This window comes from Thermobia domestica, chromosome 1 (genome assembly GCF_964235325.1).
Source record: "Thermobia domestica chromosome 1, izTheDome1.hap1.1, whole genome shotgun sequence".
NCBI classification, from domain to species: domain Eukaryota; kingdom Metazoa; phylum Arthropoda; class Insecta; order Zygentoma; family Lepismatidae; genus Thermobia; species Thermobia domestica.
The window spans coordinates 66,520,982-66,538,346 of record NC_137454.1 but is presented as its reverse complement, the minus strand read 5'-3'; the positions used below and the strand labels follow the sequence as shown (position 1 = coordinate 66,538,346).

General features: G+C 35.1%; 1 long non-coding RNA gene across 1 annotated transcript in view; it reads right to left on the bottom strand.

Annotated features, from left to right (window-relative positions):
* LOC145685692 (uncharacterized) overlaps nt 1-17,365 on the bottom strand; it is a 162,319-nt gene that overhangs the window by 15,503 nt on the left and 129,451 nt on the right. The window lies entirely within an intron of this gene.

Genomic DNA, 17,365 nt, shown 5'->3' with positions numbered 1-17,365 from the left:
GAGGACACAATCTCAAATACTGAGAATGAAGTAAGATCACATCACAGGAATCACTTAAAACGACATCTAAGGTATTTTAGTAATAATAATTGCTTGAAATTCAGTGAAATAAGGTCATTAAATAAATTCAGTGGCAGATCAGAATACATCCCAGAGAGTTCTTTTCTAGAGAAATTTGAGGAAGAATGCGAGTTAATTGGCATAGATAAGGCCAATTTCCTTAAAATCTTACCGCATATTTTACTACCTTTTTCTCGATGGTACAAAGTAATTAGAGGTAGTTTGACAATTAACTATTCCCATTTTAAAAATGCTTTGGTAGCTAATTTCGAAAACGACTTTATGTTAGCAGACAGGGATGCCAAATAAGGAATCGACGGGTTGATCCAAAAGTCGACAAAAGCCTTGCCGATTTTGTAATCTCAGCATATAATGGCTTGAAACAAATCAATCCTTACCAGCAGGAATCACGTATTATAGTATCAATGAAGATATTACTACCGTTTAAGCTTCAGCAAATATTGATTTCGTCGCAATATATAAATTTCATTCATTTAATAATGATGGTTCAAAATTATCAAAGTCAGATTAGATTGCAAAGTAATAGTAATAGAAATCAAGCTAATTATATTCCTGTTCGAAATGTCAATGTTAAATAGGATTGTAATCATAGTACGAGAGGTAATGTTAGATTTACTTGTAACGACGATACGACAGAACCTAACTTCAGAAGAAATAGAAATAATAATAGTACTGTTTTTAGAAATACTATAAATAATCGAGCTAATTCCTCACGAACTCCCAGATTTCGTAATAATTACCTATGTGGCAGAAATTTTCAACCAAAGAACTGCTGAAGTAAATAACATACAGGACTGTACTCAAGCTTGTGCTATTCAATGCAACCTAATCGAAGCTTTTGATAATGTAACTTGAGCTAAAGTTCTGGCGTCGGACAAAACATATTTAATTAATTCTTGTTTTGTTTCACTTTAAATATTGTTGATTACTTTGTAATTCGTTCTTCATCTATATTATATGCAATTATATCTATGCATCAATTCAAATATTGTATATCAAGTTTATGTTAAACATGCCCGAATAATGAAACATGTTATATTGTATTCTAACTCACACCAATTTTGCTGTTAACGAGTATGAATGGCATCAAATTATAGAATCTATTTTAGGACCTATAATAAGCAACAAACGTATTCTATTTTTTTAAATAATAGATTCTCATCGATAATTTTATAGAATTAGAATGAAATTGATTGTTAAATAAATATAAGAATAATATTGTGATAAAAGGAAAATAATATATTATTTTATGAATTGTAATTTTATATATATGAAGGCTATTCAAGAAGTAAGGTAACTATTGTATATATGAAATTGTAACCAATCCAATTCGAGGTCTCTATTGGGGTGAACATTTATTTGTAACCAATTCGAGTGATCTGGTCGCTGTTCGTGGTTCGTGGTCCTACCAATAAGTATTCTCCTGAGACTGGAACTTACCTGCACAGGACGATGAAGGACCTCTTCAAGAAGAGTTACAAATTGCTCGTTGGTCTCAATGATGAGATGAGCATTAGGCGCCGAGAGGTTCGGGTGTCTCGTCTCGAAAACCTCACGGACGATCAGACGGTCATCCAGACCATAACGCACACAAACATCACTCACACAAACAACGAAAACACAATAGATTAAATAACATTATACTTATTTATTAGAATACTATTATGTTAAAAAATAACGAAGAGGAAGTAACACAACACTGAACACAGAATATGTATAATGATTTTCATCACTATAATCACACTTTGCCTTTTTATGCAATGTAGCCCTTTATATATATATGCGATTGTAATTCAGATTTCACTGCAAATGCTTCTCTCACACCATTGACACACTTGGGGGATTAGCACTGGGGAAAAGCTGTTGGGACGATCTTGCGTAGGAATCCAGTTGCTGCGCCCAACAATCCTGAAGCGTAAAGATGAGTTTTCAGCAAATGAAACAGAGAAAGTAGAATGCTGATGTTGGAGGACGCGTATATAACTGACATGTACGCACAAGGTTTGTGAACCTGGGACTTCACTAGTTGGGGCTAGCCGTAAGAAAACGTCCTTACCGGCTAATAGCTTGTGCCCCTTAACAGAAATTAATACTTGATTCCCAACGCAACGTGCGTGGTGGCTGCATACACTACCGGAGTCAAACTCCCTGAGCACCAAAGCTCAAGGTATGGGCTGCAATGGTCGACCGAAGAGTGTTGGCAGTACATTCCAAAAAATTACTCAGTTGACTCACCTGCATGCACATATAAAAAGAATACAGAAAATAATTTATGTTAAATTTTAGTTTACTGTCTACAATGGACGAGACACTGCGACAACTCGGGCGTGAGAAGGTACAGATAGGGGACTGCAAAGCAACGCAATTGGTGCCACTATGGTCACTTGAATACCTGTTCTGGTCTAGACTGCTCTAATCTATTGCAATGTTTCATAAGCGATTAAAGAAAGCACTTAATTAAGTTCCCAATAACTATAGAATATATACTGTGCATATAATAAGTCAGGGAGAAGCACTGAAATGGTTCGTCACTAACTGAAATGTTTTTTTCACCAAAAGCAATGTTTTAAATATATATATATATATATATATATATATGAAAAAGCGATGAAAGACTTCTTTGTCCAATTGTGTGGGAAAGAAGCAATTCCCACCGAAGAAAGAACTTATATTCATCGCAGAATAAAGTACAAATCGAAAATAATAATCACTGTCTTTACGAAATATACAGAGTGTCCATAAAAAATCCTTCTATAACCTGGTAGCAGTTATATATGGTATCTGAAAGGGAACGACCTGTTAAGTGCACACGTAGACAGGTTCAGAACCCTTGGCCGTATAATGACATATGAATAAAATTAGTTTTTTTTCACCAAAAATTTAAAATCAGTAAGTTGGCAAAACTGTGATATGGTGTGAGACTTACGTGCATAAACGATGAATGGTTTTTCACCTGAAAAAGAGCTATTTAAAATAGTTAAAACTTGTTCACTTACTACAACATGATGAGGTTCCTGCATGAACAATATCCAATCCAAATGTTCTATGAAGTAATAAGATCCTCTTGAACGATTGACGCAGCTGGGTTTCCTTATCTTCCGTTTCTTCACATGTTGAAACCATGCTGTCTTCCTGTGATGAGTATCCTCCATGGTTCTCCAACAATGAGTTGATGAGGAGGGAGAAAGGGAGATTTTTTTAACACTGGTGTGAGAAACGAGGTATGGTTTAAACACCTGTATGATAACTTTTTTTTCAAAGTTCGCAGAAAGCGTTTATAGGGCTATTCCAATTCTTACCTTTTTTTTAAATACTTCTCGTAAAATGTTTTAAGCGTTCCGTTTCGATCACTTTACTAGATATTATATGAAGTAAAGATATACACTCAAGAACTATTCATGAAAATATCGACTTAAAGAATTATCAAACATTGCAATAAAAGTTAGTAAATGTCTTCTTTTAAAATATACCGATATCCAGTGGCGGCGGTTGGACGTTAAAAGTAAGGGGGCAAGAAATGATCTGAATATTTGTATATAAATGTTAGTTTTCCTGGTTGTTTCTAACATTTTGTTTGACGAAAGGTTGTATAACTAATAGGATACTATATTTTCAGTTAAAATACCGTATATCGTATATAATAGTTTATTAAGTAAATTGACAAGAACAACGCAAGTAGATACTAGCCCTTTGTACTCTTAAACAACGAAAGTGTAAGAAGAGATTTGATTCCTTGCTCATGAACATCTTAAAATTCTGTCTGGAAAATTGTGTGATCAGATTATTTAATAAATTTGCAAAACAAATAAATAGAAAGGATAATATTAATCATAGTAATGAATAATGATGCCTGTTTTGCAAAAGTTATATTGAAACTGAGGATTAATGAAAAACTTAATATTTAATTCCACACATGCTATTAAATGTATGCTATTACTCTTAGAAAATGAAAGACAGTAAATACTACAAGCATATGCTACGACATTTAAAGAAATATTTGCTTTTGCAACTTCTTGAAATATGTTCGTTGCCATTAGGTGCAGATTTCACTTTCTTGGAACACATCAAAACACAACAATACTTACAATCCACACTTCAGTTATACAAAATAAACTTAAAACCTAGAATTATGTTCAATTTACTAAATTTTATTGTATATACACTCGTACATCCTTAAACACAACACTTCACTCGTATATTACACTACAAAACAATGGAAAAGGTAGAAGTTGTTCATTATCACGCTCTTTTTAATCAATATTCCTTACTTTAGAAAGAAGAAAAGACATTTTAGGAACTGCCAATTTTTGTGCAATTAAAGAATAACTTGTGAAATAGGCCCTACTTTTTTGCATAATGTTCTTTCGATTAGCTTCAAAGCGGCTCACTAACATATCGAGCCTTTGTAAGAAGAAATGAAAGTATGCTGAAATTGTGCTCCAATAGGTTATTTTTTGTTTTTTTTTCTGTGGCGATTAAAACGCAATTACTGTAGCTTTCTTTACTCCACGGTAAGACAACCAATACGTATTCACGCAACAGCAAATATTATATGGCAGCATTTTTTCCTATTAATCAGTAACACATACAAAATCGTTACATTTCCAAATGAAACTATATACATTAATTGGTTACTTCAAAAAAGTGCGGGGACAACTGCCCCCCTTTGCCCCCCCTAATCGCCGCCCATGCCGATATCTATATTTAAAATATAATAATATGAATAAATATACAAATAGCAAGCATTTTAAACGTACTAAAAATATTAAAAGTATTGTCAAAGTTTCAATATTACTATAATATATTTGAAAAATATGAAAATCATTGAAAAAGTAAAATGAATGAAAATGTAAACACATAATAAACTGACAATATACAAAAAAAATAAAGTTTTTACCTGTATGTCTTTTTTTAAACTGTGCCTCGTGTTGTTTGGCAGAAAAGAACGAAAAATCGTTTTTCAAAAATAAAAAATAAACTTGTGTCAAAATTGACATTTATAGTAATTCCAAGAAATAAGCATGATTCTGCATATCAAAGAAAAGATTGTGATTTCGATGACATGTATTAAAGAAAATTCGGCACGCCATAAGATCCAAATGACTCTGCTCGTCATGAAAAAATCGAGACTTTAGTTCGATAATGCTCAATGTAACAAATAATTCATTCTGAAACAAAGTTATTATTAGCTTAGGCCTAGAATAATGGTTATTCATTTCCAAAAACGTAAACATTGTAGGGTTACCAGAATAGGTGGGTATTATCTGCAAGAGAACTTATTAATAATGCATTGAAAACTATACGGTGTTGATCCAAGTTTCTCAAAGTCTGAATCAAGGAAGTTGACTCACTAGTATAAAACATTCCTGAAAATAAATGGTCATTACGTCATGAATTGACCAAAACCATAGGTGGGAAAAGTGTGTACTGCTACAGGTACTTACACACAAAATATGCCATCGACACCTGCGAGGCAAAACTAGAAACGAGAAAAGGCCTGCAATCATAGGCACTTACAAAAATGTTTCTATACATAACTGAAATATAAACACTTTCATATTCAGTAAAATACACGTATGTTCCCTGGAACATAACGTACGTCTTCCACCTAGGAAAGATGTGTAAACACACAAAATACAAATGCTCTCGTAGCATCGTAAAATATGTCTCTGCAAGACAAAATACGTGAGACCTGTGAAAAGAAAAACATGAGATACAAACAAAAATATAGTCAACGACATTACAACTTTCTGGTCGGCCTGAAACATCAAGATTAAATTCCCTACAAAACAGCTATGCCATTCCATAACAATTAAACTTTCTTAGGCACCTTCGCTACAAAATATTTAAAATGGTTTTATTGACACATTAAAATTCAGTCATCGAGCATACGAAATAATTGACAAAGTAATTTTCATAAAACATTATGGGTTCATGCTATTGGAAAGAAAGAAAATAAGTTTATTTTTCGGGATCTATATCAAATTCGAATAGTTTCTAGAACATACTGTAACTAAATACAATTTTCTCAAAATTAATATGAAAAATATTACATCGTATTACTATACCAATACACATCATATAATTAGGATTCATAAACATTAAAATATTCGCTGAAATGTTACTAGACAATAACATATACTAAAAAACTAACCTAAGAATACACATGCTTAGTTACGGGTTAGTATAAAGGATGAAAATAAATGAAAAACTATATTTTGCGATTGATGGCGAAAATACAGTTAGCTATGGAATATCCAATGGATTAGCCACATCCATTTTTGCAAGAGATCTGCAATTCCAGGAAATATTGCCTCCCTAAAAAATATATATATTCGAGTAGGATATTTTATGGGGATATATATATTTTTTAGGGAGGCAATATTTCCTGGAATTGCAGATCCCTTGCAAAAATGGATGTGGCTAAAATGGATTATTTTCGTTCAGTGTTCTAAAGAAGACGAAAAGAATGTCAATTAGCAATTACAAGAAAATATAGAAGTTAAACATATTTCCGCATATATATCAATATGGGAGAAAAACGACCGTTCACCATCAGAATATCTGTTCATATAGCTCCTTCTTGAATAAAAAGATTACTATTTAGTTGGGAGAATATGCTATTCACATGACATTCCTGCACATACTATTAACCAACAAGGAAATGCCTGTTTTCACTCGTTTAAGGCTTAGCCTACTTCCTTTCTAAACTTTTCTCTTCGAACGAAATATATCATGTCACACCCTGGAAATTCAAATAAGTCAAAATCGGGTAAATGACGTAAATGAGGTTCAACAAAATTACAGTAAACACTTCAAAATGAAAACGAAAATCTAAGATTAACACTACAAAAGAAATTTAATATTGATTATAGGGTAAAATTTCATATTCTATGCATGAGATTACATACTGACTTTCAATTACCAATATATAAATATATATATAATTAACAACTAAAAATTTTCTTTTCCTGGGCATCTCGATACATTTTTTAAATCCTAAAAAGAAAATCAAACGTTAATTGTAAATGACATATAATAACATATTTAAGAATTTCAAAGGTGGGAAGGGATCCTAAAAAGGAATTTAAAATTTTAAAATACTGTAAAATGTATTATAACGCCAAAATATCTTCCCACTAGCTAAAGAAACGGAACTGCGCTATTGGATAATGCAATATCTCTACGTATGATGATACGTTAATTATTTACTAAAAAGTCTAAATTCAAACATCTGAAATGAAAACAAGAAAAAATTAATAACATTAAACTAATAGTAAATCATTGATAAGGTTTGCGACATCGATAAATAGTTGGATGTATGAGGTACGGCAGTGAGAAAAAACAGAAGAAAGAAAAAGAATCAGTCAGCTGTGTGTCGTTCGTTATTCGTCGACATAAACAGGTGATCGAAAATGCAGCGATTATCTTATCAAAATAAAGAAAGGAAACGTGTTATCTGCTCTTTGCCGAACAGTTAAAAACTGGAAGCAAAAAGTAGTTTTAAAAGAAATGCGTAGTTCTCCTTTTCGTGTGCATGTATTCTGATCAAAGCTAAAAGCAAAACAAAGATTAAAAGAAATACGTTGCTTGCCTAGAAGAAAAATTTGTGTCAGCAAAGGAAGTCTTTTTTTCTATGATTACTATTTCTACTTTGATAACTACGGTTTGTTCTTCTATTCCTAGAGCGGTTACCTCTATGTACAAATCTATGCTTAATGTTGTCACACAAGTTGGGTTCCTGTCTCGTTTGTGATTACGTGGCCGTGATTTACGACTCCTTCTGTTTCTGTTACTGCCTTTTCGAGTGCGGTCTTGGTTCTGATTCCCTTTAACTTTTGTATTGCTTACAATCTGATCTTCATATCTTTGCTTATTACAATAACTGTAACCTCCTTTGCGCTTTTTCTCTCTTTGGTTTGTGACAGCTGTTTTAGTGCGTTTGCGACCACTGTCGTCTACAACCATAAGTTCGTGATTTCCACTACTACTACCATTACAAGCAGTGTCACTAGATTTTGAATGAAAAATCATTGTCAGTTTTGTTACGAGGTTGGTTTAAAATACCTGTCTCTGGTTGGAATTCAGATTTCTGCGTTTCCTTTTCATTAGGAGTGTTAGTCTCTAGCTCAGGTTCCAATTCCAATGTTTTGTTTACACTAGAAATATCAGTCGCTAACTGAAACTAAAATTCCGGTGTTTCGTATCCAGTAGGAACATATGACTGTAACTGGGGTTCACAGTCCGGTGTTTTGTTTTCAGCGCTTTCTGTTTCTTGTCTATTTTCCCGAAACACATTCCGTAAACCGTCTATCTTTTGCCTTAAATCGCTCTTTAGCTCTTTCTCTAATCTGTCAATATTCTTTCTATTTTCCTTTTTTAAATCTTCAATATTCTCTTTTAAAAGTAAATTTATCTTAGTAACCATATCTACTTCTTGGTCTGCCATTTTGAACAAATCAGAATAAGCTATTACTCAAACATATTAAAATCACCTGAAAAAAAAATTTTCAAATTCATGGTACTAAACAGAAAGAGAAATCATATATTAAAATATTGATCTTATAAGTATTCAAGCACCAACAGTCTCGATTCGGGTCGGTAGTTCGGGTGTCATTTATTTGTAAACATTTCAGTTCGAGGTCTCTATTTGGGTGAACATTTATTTGTAACCAACTCGTGTGATCTGGTCGCTGTTCGTGGTTCATGGTCCTATCAATAAGTATTCTTCTGAGACTGCAACTTACCTGGACAGGACGATGGACCTTTTCAAGAAGAGTCACAAATTGTTTCTAAATTGCTCGTCGGTCTCAAAGATGAGATGAGCATTAGGCGCCGAGAGGTTCGGGTGTCTCGTCTCGAAAACCTCACGGGCAATCAGACGGTCATCCAGACCATAACGCACACAAACATCACTCACACAAACAACGAAAACACACTGGATTAATTAACACTATACTTATTTATTGGAATACTAAATAACGAAATTATGTTAAAAAATAACAAAGAGGAAGTAACACAACACTGAACACAGAATATGTATAATGATTTTTATCACTAAAATCACACTTTGCCTTTTTATGCAATATAGCCCTTTATATATATATATATATATATATATATATATATATATATATATATATATATATATATATATATATATATATATGAGATTGTAATTCAGATTTCACTGCAAATGCTTCTCTCACACCATTGACACACTTGGAGGATTAGCACTGGGGAAAAGTTGTTGGGACGATCTTGCGTAGGAATCCAGTTGCTGCGCCCAACAATCCTGAAGCGTAAAGATGAGTTTTCAGCAAATGAAACAGAGAAATTAGAATGCTGATGTTGGAAGACGCGTATATAGCAGACATGTACGCACAAGGTTTCTGAACCTGGGACTTCACTAGTTCGGGCTAGTCGTAAGAAAACGTCCTTACCGGCTAATAGCTTGTGCCCCTTAACAGAAATTAATACTTGATTCCCAACGCAACGTACGTGGTGGCTGCATACAGTACCGGAGTCAAACTCCCTAAGCACCAAAGCTCAAGGTACGGGCTGAACGGTCGACCGAAGTGTGTTGGCGGTACATTCCAAAAATCACTGAGTTAACTCACCTGTATGCATATACAAACAGAATATGGAAAATAATTTATGTTAAATTTTAGTTTACTGCCTACAATGCACGAGACACTGCGACAACTCGGGCGTGAGAAAGTACAGATAAGGGACTGCAAAGCAACGCAATTGGTGCCACTATGGTCACATGAACACCTCTTCTGGTCTAGACTGCTCTAATCAATTGCAATGTTTCATAAGCGATTAAAGAAGGCATTAAATTCAGTTCCCAATAACTATAGAATATATACTGTGCATATAATAAGTTAGGGAGAAACACTGAAATGGTTCGTCAGTAACTGAAATGTTCTCATCAAAAGCAATGTTTTAAATATATATATATATATATGAAAAAACGATAAAAGACTTCTTTGTCCAATTGTGTGCTAAAGAAGCTATTCCCACAGAAGAAAAAACTTATATGCATCGCAGAATAAAGTACAAATCGAAAATAATAATCACTGTCTTTACGAAATATACAGTGTCCACAAAAAATCCTTCTATAAGCTGGTAGCGGTTATAAAATGTCGGACAGGATTATTTCTTTAATTGTGATCAATGTAAAAAAGTATCATAGTTCGGGAGCCATTATAGAACGGTAATGTATATTTTTGTATGTACTTTCTAAATATTGTTTATATTTTCGGGCAAAAGTACTACTATTTTAAAGGCACAAGCATTTAAGAAGAAGAAGAAAAATAGAAAGATATAATTTAATTATTTGTATCCTATCGAGAGATTTTCTTTATTTGGTTTATTATGACGAGTTGTTTATCTGTTTAATGTTGTTGTTATGGTAACTGAGAAAGGTATATGTAACGAAGAACCATCTTTTGTACACTGAATGTATAATAATTTAATGTGACGAACGATATAGTATATTATTATGCGTAAGATATATATTATTATCTTTCAACATGTGACATAAACATTTAGAATCAGGGAATGTAATGTAGCTGACGAAAGAATTAACGTTACAATATTTATAATTTTGAATTTACTTACGAACAATCCGTTCTAGTAATGTAAAATTAAGCGAAGCGCTAACTTCGTGATGAAGTTAAGTAGGTCGGAACATGAAAGCTCGACCTATTTTAATTCAAGTCCCTGCGTGAGTTATTGTGCTGTAACGATTTCGATTTCGTGACCACTTTATTTGCCTAACCCATCGCATAGATTGCTGGAGCCCAGAGCAATGCAATGTGCGAGTCAGCGAATATGGTACCCAAAATAGTAGGAAGAATTCATGTCGGCACTTTACGAATTAGAGGCGATAATTTCATGTTGTAAGGATGGTGGTGGTACCACCAAATGTCTCCTTGAGTTGTTCGTGATGCAGCGATTGGTTAACAACCCTATTTGCCTGATTTTTTCAACCAAACAAAGTTGCCACTTAATTGTTGCTTCACGTCAAATGGACATTAGTACTTAGCTGTTGATAAAGGTGGTGACTTCATAGTGTCACGATTGCATGGTCAACTCTTTCGCCTGAATTGCCTCGTGGATTTTTGGGGTCCCAAGCTACCCATGATGCAAGTCAAACTAGCAAACCACGGAATCGTTCCACCACCAGGATTCCATTGTTTTATAGGAATTCTGTAACAAATCTTAGTTGGCGTACACTAAGTACCCCAAGTAGGGTCCTAAAATCGCAAATGGTGTACACTATAGACCGCGACACCCATATTGGCGTTTGGCATCAGCCAACATGCTCGCAGTGCGCTGCTACTAAACGAGGAATCTAATTCATAATTGTCCACAAATATGAACAAAATCAATTATAAGTAAGGTTCCTCTTTCAAGGTTTATTAACAGGGCACTGCGAGCTTATTGGCTGATGGTACACGCCAATTCGGGTGACGTGGACTATAGTGCCCACGTACGGTTTACGGGTTACCAGTGATGAATGGTAAGTGTTAAGCGCCACATGAATGACAAAGCAGCGTATGCATTGCTCAACTCTACAGGCTGGCATAAAGTGCTTGACAAATACAGTCACTAGCTCGTCTCATCTGTAAAGAGGGAAATAATTAGTATTATGTGTAGAGAGGAATTGAATCCCATATAAGCAATCCGTACCTGCGCTTCGGATTGAGGATGCGATAACTAGAGGAAAATATAATTTTCAACGCTTATTTGTGAGCAATTTGTACGGTTATTGATTAATTTTGGTTTAATTGCTGATTAAAAACTAAATACTATAATAAAGTCTCGATCGAATAAAAATAAAACAGATTGTTATATAATTCCGTGTTAGCGCGGCTTTTAGCAAATTGTAAAAAAAAAAATCCGTTTTTAATAATTCCATACTTATTACAACTTCCCCGAACTTTGCGCAAAGCATGTGCTCATTTCATCCCGCTAGGAATAAGGCTACTAGATGAATTTACTAGAAGTGAAACATAGATACCAATTACGAATTTTGTTTCCATGGAAATGTAAATAACAATGAAAGCGATAATATTTACGTAACACTAAACAATTATTGTTTTAGTTTACTATTGTTGTCCTGTTGGACACACTGTAATTTTGTTATCGGTGCTATAAGTGACACAGCAGCTTCCTATCGCCCCCTAACTTCCCTTTGGAGTGAGAAATCACACGTAGCCGAAATTCATATGCCTTTACTGAGCTCAGACTTAAATATTTTTATCATATAAAGTAACCAAATACTTTAATTTATATTACTGCTTCCATTATAAAAAAAAACAACAAATATCACCAGTATTAAAAAAAATCACTCAACTCGCACGAGTAATTAGTCTCGGTCTATCATCCCTAGAGTATGTTATGTATGTCCAAGCATAGGCCTAACTCTGAAACGCCAGGAACATTTTCAAGCAAGTTTGATTTAGTGCAGTCAAAATAAGGTTTGTCGTAAACATTTAGAATAAAAAGATTCGACCATCTGGAATTTTTTCGTGATCACTTCCTCATTAGCCTCCAGAAATTCCAAAAAAATCCAGGTGTGGGTTTTCCGACAGTTTGAATAAATAGTCTGCCATATTGGATTTCTCACATGCACTTAGCTTATGCCACGTAACTTCTAAACTAATTAACGTAGAAGGATCATTCTTTCTTTATTATACTTATAGTATTATAGGCAATGTAACAAGTTGTTACTTTTCTCCGAGTAACCATTTTTTCATAACTTTAGGATAAATTGAAAAATTGTGATCTGTATTAGGTGACACATTCTTTTTATTAAGTCATACAACTTAACAGAGTAGAAATACGAAAAAAAAAAGTGCTCGAATAAAAGTCATTAAAAGGCTTGGAAATTTCATAAGCGTCAAAACGATGTATATATTGTCGCTATGTACACTGTCAGAGATTCTTTAATGAAGCTTCAAACGTCGTCGGACTGCGCACAATTTCCGTAGAAGCATATATAAATGAATCATTTAACATGAAGAAAAAGACTATATAGTGATTTGAGACGATTTTTCATTACAATTTTCGGTAAGTATCAACACGTTTGGAAGTCCGGCTAGTTCAATAAATAGTTCGTAAACAGTGGCGTCTGCAGGGGTTGCGCAAGAACTCTGAAAGTAGACTTTCGTACTATCTTTCTGTATGTAGGCCTATGTGTCCACTGAAATTAGTGTTTGAGATAAACGTTCCAAGAAGAAGATGAAATCTATTGAAATATGTTTTACTAGTGCTGTTATCCTGCAAAAAAATCAAGCTAAGGGGTTTCCGCCTTTTTGAATAAATAACCCTTGCCCAGTGCAATTACGACAAAAATTGATCAGAGATTTTTTTAAAGATTAAACCTGTTAAAATATGTTATATGTATTGATATTATACTAAAACAGTCCCAAAACTCCAATAGCTGGTTTCCCGCCATTTTAAATAAGCGGGACCCCATCTTGAAATTTCCCTCCAGCACTTAGTTTTTGCCTTATGACTCCTAAGCCGATAAACGAATATATATTATTATTTCTTTATTACACTTCTGTTATAGGTTATATAATAAGTGATCACTTCCTCCGCATTAGCGTTACCAAAAGTTCAGTGTACCTTAAAGTTTTATCTATTAGTTCTTGAAAATATAAATTTAGGAAAAAATAAAAATGGTGATTTAAACATAGATTAATTATTAAAAATGAAGGAAAATATACTTACCGGAATTATTTGAGGTGAGTTTTGTATCATAATTACAGCAAATACCATCATATCCTGTTTCATGATTTTAACTATTTCACTATACGTACTAGCTTTTATAATTGTGATTAGATTATTCTGCACATCTATTGAGCTGCTAAACTTAAAAGTAATGTAGTTATAAAAAGGAAGACAATATACACTGTTCACCAGTTGAATTATAGACACCTACCTAATAGCGTGTAACACCACCTTTCGCTTTGATAACGGAGGGTACCCGCCGCGGCATGGACACCACGAGGCGCCTGAAGTGTTGTTGTGGAATCTCAATCCATATCTGCTGCAAAGTCTCCCACAGAGGTTGCAGATTAGTTGGAAGAGGGTCCACAGCCGAAGGCGTCGTTTCATTGCGTCTCAAATGTGTTAGATCAGATTGAGGTCCGGTAACCGTGTTGCCAGATCAGAGGAGTGCTCACCAAACCAGTTTGCTGCCATCCTAGAGTGGTGGGACAGCGTATTCTCCTGCTGCAAGATGAGGCAACCACCTGGATGCAGCAGCCGAGCAAATGATACGACATGGTCGTCCAGAATATCGAGTTAGAGTTTACCTGTGAGGGACTGTGTTACACGTGTTAGGGGACCCATTTGACTCCACGTGAACATACCCCAGATGAGAATACCACCACCACCGATCTGCACAGTTCCCTGCTGCCATGATAGATGCATTTCCTGTTGCGATTGGCGACGCGCCCTTACCGGTTTATCGGTATGTACCAATGTGAAACTTTTCAGGAAACATTTTCCCACATTTCCACGGTCCAGAGGCAGTGTTCCTTTGCCCATGCTAGACGTTGTTCCCTGCATTGAGCTGTTAGAAGGGATACCCAAGTGGATCGATGGCTTCTGTACCCCATGGTCAGCAGATGGTTGCAACTTGCGTGGCTGCTGACATTGCGCCTCCGCGCATTGACCCTCCGCGATTTGACGCACTGTGGCCTGTCTATCGGCTCTTACGATGCGGACCACCCAGCGTCTACGCCCTGTTGTCGAAACGCCTCTAACCGCGCCAGTTTGCCTATGTGGGTTAGGTTTTACCGGAAGCCAGGTACTCATGACACACCCTTGACACAGTTGCCTTTGAATATCCGAGTGCCGCAGCCACTTCCGAAATCGAGCCACCCAACCATCTGCCCCCTACGATTTGACCACGGTCAGGCGCAGTCAGGTCCTTCGTCTTGTCTATCACACACTGCACTGACGCGGATACAAAGAGAGGAAGTACTTGGCAGCAGTACCCTCGCGATGCATTTCGTTCACATGCAGTGGTGGAGCATCTGTAGGGTAGTTATTGCAACAGTCCTGCTGTCGCTAATTCAACTGCTGATCAGTGTATATGGTAAAGTAAAAAATCTTGCGACGATAAATGAACTTGAAAGTTCTAAATATGCCAGTGTACTTTGAGACTAACTTTTCTCGATGGAGTTTTGCAATTGAATGTCCACAGTTTTAGTTAAATTCATTCTCAAAGAAGTTGGTTTTGGTGACAGCATCATCACTTCCTTCACCTGCATCTTCAATTAAAGTAGTGCTATTGGCCACTACTCTGCCCACAAAATGATGTACAATCTAGCTCTCTTCTTCTGCACTCACAATTGTTTCCGTAGTTCGCCTGGTAGTTGCATGCTATAAATTTCCAAACCTGTTGATACTTACCGGAAATTGTAATAAAAAACCGTCTCAAATCACTAATTGGTCTCTTTCTTCATGTTAAATGATTCATTCATATGTTTCTACGAAAATTGTGCGCAGTCGGACGACATTTAAAGCTTCATTAAAAAATCTCTGACATTGTACATAGTGACAATATATACATCGTTTTAACGCTTGTGAAATTTCCAACAATTTTTATTCGAGCACTTTTTTTTTCGTATTTCTACTCTGTTAAGTTGTATGACTTAATAAAAAGAATGTGTCACCTAATACAGATCACAATTTTTCAGTTTATCCTAAAGTTATGAAAAAACGATTACTCGGAACAATTTGACAATAACTTGTTACATTGCCTATAATATTAGGAGTATAATGAAGAAAGAATGATCCTTCTACGTTAATTAGTTTAAAAGTTATGTGACATAAACTAAGTGCATGTGAGAAATGCAATATGGCAGACTATTTATTCAAAATGGCGGATAACCCGCAACTTGATTTTTTGGGATTTTCTGTAGCATATTGAGGTAGAGATCACGAACAAATTCCAGAATGTCCCATCTTTTTATTCTAAATGTCTAGCTTTGGCCCATTTTTGATATAATTTGGCTTGACTAATTACGGTAAGACATCTACAGTGCCCCTAGCGATGAATGGGAAGAGGTGACATGTAAAAATAATCGATATTCATGTCGAATCCACATATTTAAGAGTAGCTAAGCTGATTGGTGAGAGCCCAGATGACATATAAATTACAGTTCAGTCTAACAGAACAATAGATCTTCGTAGAACTTTATTATAACTTTTTGAAATTAATAGAACTATTGAACGTACCAGAAGATTGTGAAAACAAACAACTTGCAGTTCAAATATACATTTCGAATATTTTGAATAATCCTCTTATTCTTCCGTGCATACACTTTAAAGACTAAACTATATTCTATTGCTCATTTAAAACACGAAATTTTTAATTTAACGTCCCACCGTTATGTTATTTATTCTGAAAGAGGCAAATGATTAATGAAACTGAATGATGATGAAAAATTAAACTTTGTGCTCTTCCAGCAGGAATCAAACTTGGCACCATGCACCACAAAGGTACACTCGCTAGCCTCTACACCAACAGAGAGAATTGCTTATTGCAAACGTTCGGAGCATCCCTTTGAGCACCGAGGTTATATGACACGTGATCTATAATTTCAGCCGGAACTCTAAGCACTGTAATGCGATTAAGTTTCAAGGTTCTTCTCTTTGTGACTCGAACCCAGGACACCGTTTAAGGAAGGCGCATGTGAGTGATTGTAAGTGTTTGGCTTTATTTCGGCCAAGAAGAAGAAAAGAAAGGTTGTCCCGGCATTACACGTACCTTCATCGGCGAACTTGAATATTAACTTTTGACGGTCAATGTTCTGATCAAATTTGGTGGTGATTCCTCAAGTAGTTCTTGAGTAGTTCCGAACGGAAGATGAAGACACAGAGGAAATACATAAAGAAGGTTGGGTAAGGCAAGCTCCTTAAATACGAAATGAAATTTGTTACTTTAACGTTCCACGGCTATGCCCTTTACGCTGAAGGAAACGGGAGACTAATGCTAATGAATAATGATAAAAAAAATAAGTCCTTGTGTTCGCTCATCAAGAATTGAACCCGAGACCCTTTGCACCACTGATGCATACGCTAACCACTACAGTAGCGATGAAGAGGTTAAGAAAATAAGTAACAGTAGTTTAAATTGATATTAGTTAAAGTTGAACTAACCTTTAATTTTATTTTTATACCGGACTGGCAAAACATAATGTGTACTGTACATTTAAACAGGCAACCAAATTTCAAAATTATAAATTAAACT